Source organism: Cupressus sempervirens, chromosome 3 (genome assembly GCF_028749045.1).
Source record: "Cupressus sempervirens isolate cs-2001-9-10 chromosome 3, ASM2874904v1, whole genome shotgun sequence".
Classification (NCBI taxonomy): domain Eukaryota; kingdom Viridiplantae; phylum Streptophyta; class Pinopsida; order Cupressales; family Cupressaceae; genus Cupressus; species Cupressus sempervirens.
This window is the reverse complement of record NC_143120.1, coordinates 774,757,620-774,768,145: the sequence shown is the minus strand read 5'-3', so window position 1 is coordinate 774,768,145 and position 10,526 is coordinate 774,757,620. Positions and strand designations below refer to the sequence as shown.

At 33.5% G+C, this 10,526-nt stretch overlaps 1 pseudogene; it reads right to left on the bottom strand.

The window, feature by feature from the left end:
• Positions 1 to 7,286: 7,286 nt before the first annotated feature.
• On the bottom strand, positions 7,287 to 8,441 carry LOC149569089 (ADP/ATP translocase 3, mitochondrial-like; annotated as a pseudogene).
• Between the last annotated feature and the right edge of the window lie 2,085 nt (positions 8,442 to 10,526).

Sequence of the window (10,526 nt, the reverse complement as noted above, 5' to 3'; positions counted from 1 at the left end):
TATTAATCTAACCTATCAATGTAGGATTTCCAACATCTAATAAAATAGCAAGAAAGTATTAGAAACCTTTGACCTGATTGCTTACAATCTTAAATTGCTGATTTTAGGCACTTGATCTGCTCCTTCTAGTCTTGATCCTCTGAGATTTGATATCCGATCGTGTCTCGTGTCCCATGTCCCTTGTACTATTCTAATCAACTAGATATGTAACTGTTGCTCTGTTCCTCTAAGTCTTTTCTTCTTTACTCTAAATTTTTCCTATAGTTTCCCCATACACTGTTCCATCCACACATGCAATGGGGTTATTGTTCACCTTTTAAAGATTGTGGAGACTTAGGGTTAGGTATGGATCTATGTTCCATATTGAATCTTAAGTTCTCACTTATTCCTTGCATTTTTCTCCTTAATTTCATTCCTTCTCCAATTTTCTAATTGGTTGTAAGTTGATTGCATAGGAAATAGAAAAGATTCGATCTTATCCTTGTTCACCTTTGAAATTCTTCTATGTTGGCTCCAAAAATGGTTTACATCTAAGTTTGTAAGGGCACAAACTCATATGCTAATTTTGTGCTACTTGACACATACTGGACTACTAGTGCTTGACACATGCTTGGTCTTGGATTGCTCAACACCTATTACATTTTGTCTTGCTTGGTACATGTATGATTTTGGCTCACTCAGCATATGAAGCATCTTGGTTTGCTTGGCATTAATTGTGACTCGACACCTATATATTACTCGACATCTATTGCTTACTCGACACCTATTAGAAATCTGACTTGGCACACACTATGACTCAAAATACATAGTGTACTCAGCTTCAATGTAGAAAGTGGTTAAGTATGTTGACACTCAAATGTCAAAACCATTCTAGGACCAACAATCTCCCCCTTTGACATGAGTGTCAAAAACACTTAACTAAAAATCACTAATCTATCCTTTTGAGTACCTTATCCAAAAAATTTCAAAATTTGTTCAAAATACCTTTTAAATCCCCCTGAGCTGATTATGCCTTGACATTCTTACAACCAAAATTCTATGTTGATGTGCCTGATACTCTTTGTCTTTGCCATGTTCTTGTGTTCTATATCTGATCTATCAGAGCTATGGAATTCTTGCATTTTGTATCAGATCTTATATGGAATTATGATTGCCAAAATTTTGTATCTCCCCCGTACTTTGTCTTATTATTGATCTCCCACTTTTGGCTATCTACAAACTTTCCTTTTTATTCTCAAAATGAATGAAAGAATGTAATCAAAATTTATAGTATTCCCCCCCTTAGTTATATCTTCATCAAAATATTATATCTCCCTTATATCTTTCCAAAATATATCTCCCCCTTTTTGACACTAATGTCAAAGGGTTCTAAGGAGTAATACCATATTTAGCCAAAAAGTTATTGTTTACCTCCATTATTGTTTTTAGAGTTGCATCCCAATCATCCAAAGCAATGTCAGGTGACTTGTGTTGGATGGCAGTCTCTGTAGCAAGATGTACAAGTCCATCCAATGTAGAAAGATTTGGATCTTTCTTTAAAATAATTTTAGCATAGACTTGTTCATTTTGGAGGACTTCCAAATGTGGGGTGATAGAGCATTGAATTTGTACAATTTAACCTTTATATTGGCTTCCTCTGCTATGAGTACAACTAACTCCCTTTGAGTGTGAAGTGATTGTGCAAAATGCTTCTCACTTTGAGCTGGATCCTTTGGCAGTTGCATGCTAGAAATTTTCAAATTTCTTTCCAAGCTCATTATTCTCTAACTTGTTTCATGTGTGAAGTTAGAAAAATCACACAACTTTCTATACAATGAGAAAATGTTTTCAAGTACAAATTTGACCTTGTCTATTTTCTTGGCTAACTCAACCTATTCAAGTGCTATACTACTTCATATCTTCTCATTTACTTTCCCTTGAATTTTTCTTTCTAACCATTCCATGAGTTTAGCATTAGTATCTTGGTCTTCATTGGTCACTTGGTTAATTATATCTAATAGTTGCTCTATCATGGATTTTGCTTCATCTAGTGACTACAAGCTAAAGGCATCCATAAAGATGTCTTTAATCTCATGTAGTGCTTGCTTGTGTTTGAACTCTTTCCTAAGTATTTCTTGCCTCATCCTTCTGTTTAATGCATTTTTCATTTCATTGATTTTCCCAATTGTGATGGTCTTGGAGTCATAGGAAGGTATTACAATATCTTCATCTAATTTTGGGTCTCCACAGTGAAGTAACCTTGCCACTATGGTTGAACTCAAGCCTGGAGTTGAGAATTGTAAAGGAATGACTTCAGTGCTTAGCTTCTGAAGGGTTTTTGTAGGAGTGCCAGTCTTTGGTAGTTCTACCAATTTCTATATGGTGGCCTACTCCTTTTCTTTTAATGTATCCTCCTTCTCATCTGATTTCCCTTCTTCTATGCTTGGCTTCTATGTGTTGTCACCTGCTACTGGAGGTGGTGGAAGCATCAAGATTCTAGTCCTAGTAGCTGTGTAAGTGAAAGGTGGTTCTTGTGGTTTCAGCTTTTCTCTTTGTGGTGCTGCTATTGCCTTCTATAGTTCATCTACACTCACTAATACAGGGCTTGTGCATAACTATGCCTGTAAAGTGGATTGGTGAAGGTTCTTAAAGAGATCCTCTACAGTTAGGGGATTGATGTTCTAAGCTGAATTATTAGGAACATCCTTAATAATTATTATGTTTATAGGTGTAATGGTTGTATGAGGTGGCATTTGTGTGTCTTGCACACTCTGTTCTTCTTCTTGCATTTGTTTAGCTATTGCCATATCTTCTTTTTGTGTTTCTTCCTCCTCACCTTTTTCTTTATCCTTCTCATCTTTCTTATCTTCCTCCTCTTTCTTCTTTTCTTCAACTACTTTTGTTGTTTCTTCCTTCTCTTCCTCTCCTTTCTTCTCTTCTATTCTCTTTTCCTCTATCCTTTCCTTGGCATTGGTTTCTACCTTATTTGTTTCCTCTACCATGTCATTAGTTATCTTATAAATTGTGTGGATTTATTTACTACATCCTCAATCTTGTTTTGAAGGATTCTGAAAGCTCTATACTTAGGTGCAAATTTTCCACCATGTTTCTTGTTAGCCTTCTTTATTTGACCTTTTGTCATATCAAGCTTTACTTGAGCTAGGGTGGATTCTTTGATCTCCCTTTCCATTTTCAGACAATAATGCCATTTATTCTCAACTATCTCATATAGTTCCTTGGGCATGGTATTGTCAAGTTCTAGAGGTGTGTTTTTGAATTCTACCATCATGGCATACACAGATTACTCTACTTTATTTTTCTCTTCTCTACTAAGATTATTGAAATCAAGAGTCTTTAAATCATTTAAATCTGCATTCCTAATCTTTTCACAAAGTTTATCAATTGTAGACTTTGGAGGATGACTTACCACTCTAAATTGGTTGTCTTCCTCTGACTCTATTCTCTCTTCATCATTAGTATCTAGCTATGCCACATACTTTCTTCTTTTCTTTGGCTCTTCAGTAGACTATTTACTAGCCTTCTTCTTGTCTTTTGATTGTTCCTTAGTCTTTTGTGTAGATGCCCTTGTAGTAGCCCTTGTTGCTGGAGTTGGCTTAATGACCTTCTTGGGTTTGGGCTGAGTTGGAGGCTGAGTTTTTGGCTTTTTTCTTCTTTTTCTTGGTAGGTGTAGGTTCTTCCTTGGCTTCTTCTTGCTCAACACCTTCCTCCTTGTCTTCTCCTAAGCCCTGGGTCAACTCTATTGGATCTCACCCTTGCTTTTCTTCTTCCTCACTTTCTCCTTCTTCTTCTTCTTCTTCTTCTTCACCACCTATTTCTCCTTCAATGCTTGCTCCAAATTTCTTTTTTATCTTCTTTACTAATTTATCTTGCTTTTTGATAATAGTGGCTGTCTTTAATTCAATCTCAACTTTGGATTTGACAACATTATATGTTCCAAAGTGAGGAGCCTTCTTGTCTATCTCTTCTACAAGAAATGTTGTGATTACTATTGAGGCTTCATCTATATCAAGTTCATATCCAAATGGCCTTAGCCATATTACTCTTGGTATTGCTATTTGGATGTAGGTGTTATCAATGTCAACTAAGAAGCATATGTCATTTATGTGCTTTTCCACTAGGGAAACTGGTATTCTAACCCTTTGCTTCATGTATTTCTTAAAATCTTCAAAGTAACTTGTCATTTGTGCCTCAAAATTGTCACCCATCTGATCAATGAACTCATTGATTTGTGTAATTATAGTTTTGTTAGGGTTCCAATTCACCTTTCCAATAGAAGGAAACTCTTCCATAACATAAAAGAATATACACATAAGAAATGAACCAAATTTGCATTGAGCACCTTTCGACCTCCTTATTGCTCCTAGGTTTTTAGTTATTTGTTGCAACATAAGTTTTGACAAATCATATGTGTGATCTTTCTTCACCAGTTTGTAGGCTACATCAATAGCTGTGTATGGCACACTATTTAATCTGCTAGATTGATAAAATTTGTGGGATATTATTCTCATAGAAAAATCTAGAAGAGGATCAATGATAGTGTCAATAGTCATACCCCTTTTATTCCATTTGGCACATGTATTCCTTTCAATGATTTCTTTGGAATCACTGCACAGGGTCTAAGGCTGATCTACGGTTGGGAAACTCGTAACCCTATGCACTATCCTTTTTGTGATCTTTACTAGTCCTATTTCCAGCCATAAATATCCATTGTGAATTCTACTCAAAACAATCCATATCCATTTAGTTTTGAATCTTCTAGGGTAAACTAGGGCATTGGTCAAACCCTTTTTCTCAACTATTTGGAATTTCTCCTTTATAATTTTGTTTTTTCATAGTCTGTCATAAGCTTGGAATATCTCTAGATCACATATGGCACCAATTTTGTAGTTATAACACTTTCTCACATCTTTCACCATGACAACTTTTGGTGGGATAATGGATAATGCACTAGCTGGGTTGTTTCTATAGGCAACTTCTAGGATTGGCCTAAATTCAAGTTGCTTCACCTCATTACTCACTAATTGAACCTCATGACCTTCCTTTCCTTTGGGGTTTCTTGAACTTGAAGCCATTATACACAATTATAACTCTGCATAGCTCAGCACTTGATAAATACCTTAGATTGTTGAAATGTAGCTGAATCACTGTTGAGATCGATGCAAATGGCTTCAAAGTTTCTATATGATCACTCTTTATCTTTTCTCATCTTTTCTCTACATTTGAATAGTGTGCAAATGATCAAAATTTGGCCTTACACTTGTCAAAACCTACCATTAAATGCTTCATGCATCTCGCTGTAAACTCGACACTTGAAGGATTCAACATGACTCAGCTCCCATTGTATTTTGTTTACTTGGCATCCACTAAATGTCTACTTCACTCAACTTCTATCGACATCTCTTAACTTGGCATCCACCATCAACTCAATTGCTACTAGGAACTTGGCTTCCATTGGAGCTTTACTCGGCATTCAAGGGTAACTTGGCAGTTTCTTCAAAATTTTGACATGGAATCTTTTCTAATGTAGATTTCTCCTTTGCAGTATTTCTTTGTTCTTTGGGAATGATGTAGGATACAACTTTGCATACCAGTCCTATACATCTATTCTTGCTTAGTTGGATGTGATGTGATCACTTGACCTTTTGGGTGAAGTGATCCCTCCATTTGATGTGTTGCACTCATCTTTCTTCTTCCAAGTCTTGTTAATTTGCTCTCTTATTTGTTCAACATCAACCTTCTCTTTTCCTTTGTTGACTTCTAACTTGGGTTCTTTTGACTTTGTTGGGTAGTTCCTACTAATATGACCAGTCTTCAAGCAACTAAAACATGTAGTTTGACTTAACCATCTGCTATAATTCCCTCTAAAATGTGTCCTTATACAATTTTTAGGAACCTGTCCATACTCTTGACAATAGTGATAGCTATACCTAGTGTTGTAATCCCAGTTGTAGTGATGACCATGGTTGTTTCCTCTTGTAGGTTGATTAGATGTCCACATAGGCTTTGATCTACATTCAAATGCTCTATGTTGATACTTTTTGCAATTGTAGCAGTGACCTTCAAATCTTGGTGTCCTCGTGGTCTTGATTCTACATTCATGTGCTTGATGCCCTTGTTTCTTACACTTGTGACAAAAGCTTGCATTGGTAGGCTTATCATGCTGATGACCATTCTTGCTCCTGCACACATTAGAGGTATGTCCCTTTTTACCATAGAAATGACAAGTAGATTTAGTGTTCTTACCTTTGTTACTCCTTTCTTTTGTAGTCTTGGATGATTCTCCTTGTTCAGTGCTAGTGTAACCAAGTCCTAAAGTATCATTACTAGCCCTTGGTGATTTTAGTAGTTGCTCAAAGTACTTGACAACCTCAATGGGTTTATTGAAGCTTTATGCTATCTCCTTCTCTCTTTTCAATTCATTTTGCAGTTGATCATTTTGTATCTTCAATGTACTAATCTCAATGTCTTTCATGTTTAGCTCATGATGAGCATTCATCATCTGGCTTAAGGTCTCCAGTTGCATGTTTGAGATCCTTTCAAACTCAATTTTATTCTCCTCCAATCTATTGGTAAGATTTCTCTTGTCATCTTCTATCATGGCCTTGTCTTCAATGGCTCTCTTCTTTTGTTCAGTTACTTCACAAAGCATTATGGCTTGTGATTCTTGTTCAAGCTTGAGTATTCTGATTTCTTTAGCTTGTGCTCTATTTTTCTCCATCAGTTATGCTATTGCTGCATCAAATTCCTTGGAATCTCCATTTGAAAATACTTGTGTGGTATCAATCTCCTTGTAGTGTATGCCATTTTCAGCTATGGCTATTACCTTCCTTCTTTTTAAGGACTTTCTCAATTCTTCTCTGGCTTCTTCCAATTTGTGTAGAGAGAGGTGCACATCAATCACCTAATTATCTATGATCTTCCCAATTTTGAAGACTTCCATCTTCAGACATTTTCTCTAAGTTGTTATGCTTCGCCTTGTGAGAACCAGAGCCCTGATACCAAATTTTGACTCTGATTTGAAATTTCAATCTAATTATTCCATTTTTTTTGCAAAATAGAAGGAATTATTTTTCTCAAAATATCAAATAAGAAAATATTGTGCTTGACAAGATATCAAATACCCATATGCAATTTCTAGATGGCAAACTCAAGTGAACTTGCATTGGTTCCTAATGTACTTGAAATTGTAACTAGTTTAGCTAAATGGTTTTATTGTAAGGAACCAAAAAAGTGGTCCAAACCACCAAAAAATAATGTCTAAATAAATTTTCATCACCATCATAATCTTAGCCTCCATCAAAGCTATACTTCTTTCCAAGAAGAATTAATTGAAGCTAGTCATATCTAGCTAAGACTCTAGCGAAAACTCACAGAATATTTGCATAAACACCCTTGAATGGAGACTTTGCACCTTTCTTCTTCAAAATCTATTGAAAAGCATACAAAGAACTCTTGTATTTCATCACCTCACTAGATGTCATCATCATTCTTCTATGTACAATGTTAATAGGATATGAAGCAAGACCAACACCAATTATAATACCCCAACCAAGAAGAAAAATTGCAAGGAAGTTATTCTAAAGATCCCCAACCAAAAAAATTGGCTTTAGGGAATCATGCATTCCAAAGTATTAACCACAATACACAATAATCTCCACACATGAGATGTTGAATCCATGGTAAAGATCAACAACATCATTTTTCTTTAGAGTTTTATGATATATATCAAAAACTCCATTGAATTGTCTCTCTCCTCCTTTCTTTGCAACCTTGGCATCATTAGCCAACCTTGTTTGAGCATATTCCAAAAAAGAATAGAAAGACGAGATGATGCACTAGCCACACCACTAGAAGCAAGATTTCCAGCAAACCATTTCCAATAGCCATTCTTGTCCTTCTTAAAATTGATTAAGTTCTTAAAGTAATCCTTAAAGGGAAAGTTGAGCTCCCGAGTGGGGAAATAGCGAATGACATTGGCAGAATTTTCTCTCTGTAAAGGAATGATACCTTTATCCTTGATTGTTTGACCAAAACAATCGCTAATGCCATTGTATAGCTCAGAAAGATGACTAGACTTCAACATTTCATCCTAATTCTTAATCAACAACTTGACTCATTAAATGGAGGCAGTTGCCATTTTGGATTTAGTAGTAGACACCCATCAAAAAATCAATCATGAAACCTTTCACACATTTCTTTGAAGGTGTTGGAACATAAATGGTTGAAAGGTTTGGAATTGCCACAGTCAGATTTCTCCATTTAGATGCATTTAAAAGTGAACTTTGTGAACCACAATAACCCTACAAAGGCGTTGATAGCTTTTGCTGAGGACACAGTAAGGAATTCTAACTAACCTGCCAGTTTGGTGAAGATCTAGAACCAAGGAATGTTTGACCAGATAAATTCTGCACAACTAATGGAAACTGTTGTTGCTCTAACATTGTGACCTGATATCAATGTTTTAGTGAAGAGCCTACTCCAAATTGTGCATGAAAGGAGGAGAGAAATGTGCAATATACAATCTCCAAAATTATCATTCTTAGTCTTCTTCAAATCCTTATGGATCACACACATTGTGGCATATATATTATATAAGTGCATTGCAATTACCTAAACTATAAAAAACAAAATAAGCACATCTAAAAATTTAGTATTTAGAAAATAGTGAGAGCCACTATTTAATAAATATTGAATCTTGAAATACAATAATTTCATAATAAAACTAATTAGCAAATATACTTCTTATGTGTGAAGATATCGACTAGAATTCAATGTTTGACGTCAAGTTTCTTCATCAATGCCAAAAAAGTCACCGTGGTATATATAAATATAGTGGCCATAAAAAATACACAAGTTAAAAATGTTATGCATATAGGATCAAAATTTAATATATCTAATCGGTAGTTTCTATAAAATTTCCTAATTTCATATTTAATGTGTAGTTTGTAAAAACACCACAGTTTTACATTTTTTATTTTCATTATGTTTAGTGTTCACAAGAACATACTATTAAATAGTTGTTTGATTTTAAAATATGAAAAAATCTTGTAATTTGAGAGGATAGGTTTTGGTTTTTAAAATTAAGGTATTTATATTTTGTTGAAATTTTTATTAATTATTTGATTGATTTTTTAATATGAAAAAAGTTTTAAAAAATTAATATAAAATTGTATGTTTATTAAAATAACAATTCATCGAGTTTCAAATTACATATACTTTTAGATATTTTTCAATTTATTTTACAATAATATGTTTCATTCTTTTGGACCTAAATATTATGTAATTTTTTTTAATATCCTTTTTGTCCTCTTTGAATTTTTTCCTCTACTTCATTCAAAATGTAGTTTACCTTTTATAGAAATGATCTCTTCTTTTTTGCTATGAGAATCTATGAATTAATGCAATGTTCATCATAAATATTCATTAAGATTAAAGATAAATTTAAAGTAATATCAACATGTGTGTATGCATATGTTATTATATTTATTAATTTATTGAAAATTTAACAATCAAATTTGTATTTGTAATTAATTAATATATATGATCAACTATACACTAATTTTTTTTCCATAAATAATATTAATTTTAATAATATGTTATATTTGAAGAAAAAAACTAATCTTCTACATATCTTCTATGTACCCATTGCATACCAAGATGCAAATGCTACTCTATTATTGGGAAGGTAAAGTTTTGTGTATCAAAAGAAACAATGACAACATGATTAACATTACCATAGCCAAAGGGTTGAATAGTTGTAAGCATCCAATTCATAATCATCCATTTGGGGATAGGCCAATTAAAAATAATTGTAACCCAAAATTATTCTAGCAAAGCCATATCTTCTACTAGTTAGTCTTAGTTTTTTGTTTAAGCTTTATGGTGTAAAAATATTTTTCATTTTTTGATAGAAAGAAAAGTTTTTAGTTCATTTGTATAGATAAAGAATTCCATATAATTTAGGGGATTCAATAGATAGAGTTGAGGAAACACTATGGGGACTTTATACATGCGAATCTAATTGAAATATATATCCTGCCAACTTTTTTGACAAGGTGCCTCTTTTACATATCAATTTTTCATTAAATCTGTGTATTCTATTTTGAGAAATATAATTATTTTTCTAATATATATATATATATATATAGTTATGAATATGAGATATATAATGTTATAACATCAAAATGTTGATGAGAATGATAACCAAGAAATCATGAATTATTAATATGTTCACTGCTTATTTTCACTTCATTGCTGACTTAAGATTGCTTCCTTAGACTTGTTTATTCTTATTTGTTGCTACATGAGTTGCAATCCTTTTTGTTCATTATAAGAGTTTCTATTAGAGTAAATAATTAATTAATTATTTATTATTTATTCTATTACTTAAGCTTACTTAGGTTAATGAGTGTAGTTAATAGTTGAAGAAATGAGTTGTTGACAACACAGGAGTTTGTTCCCTTCTAGCATGTTCTACCCTTTTGTGGAAGTATGCTTAGTTGTCAATTTTATCTTCTATCACTTTC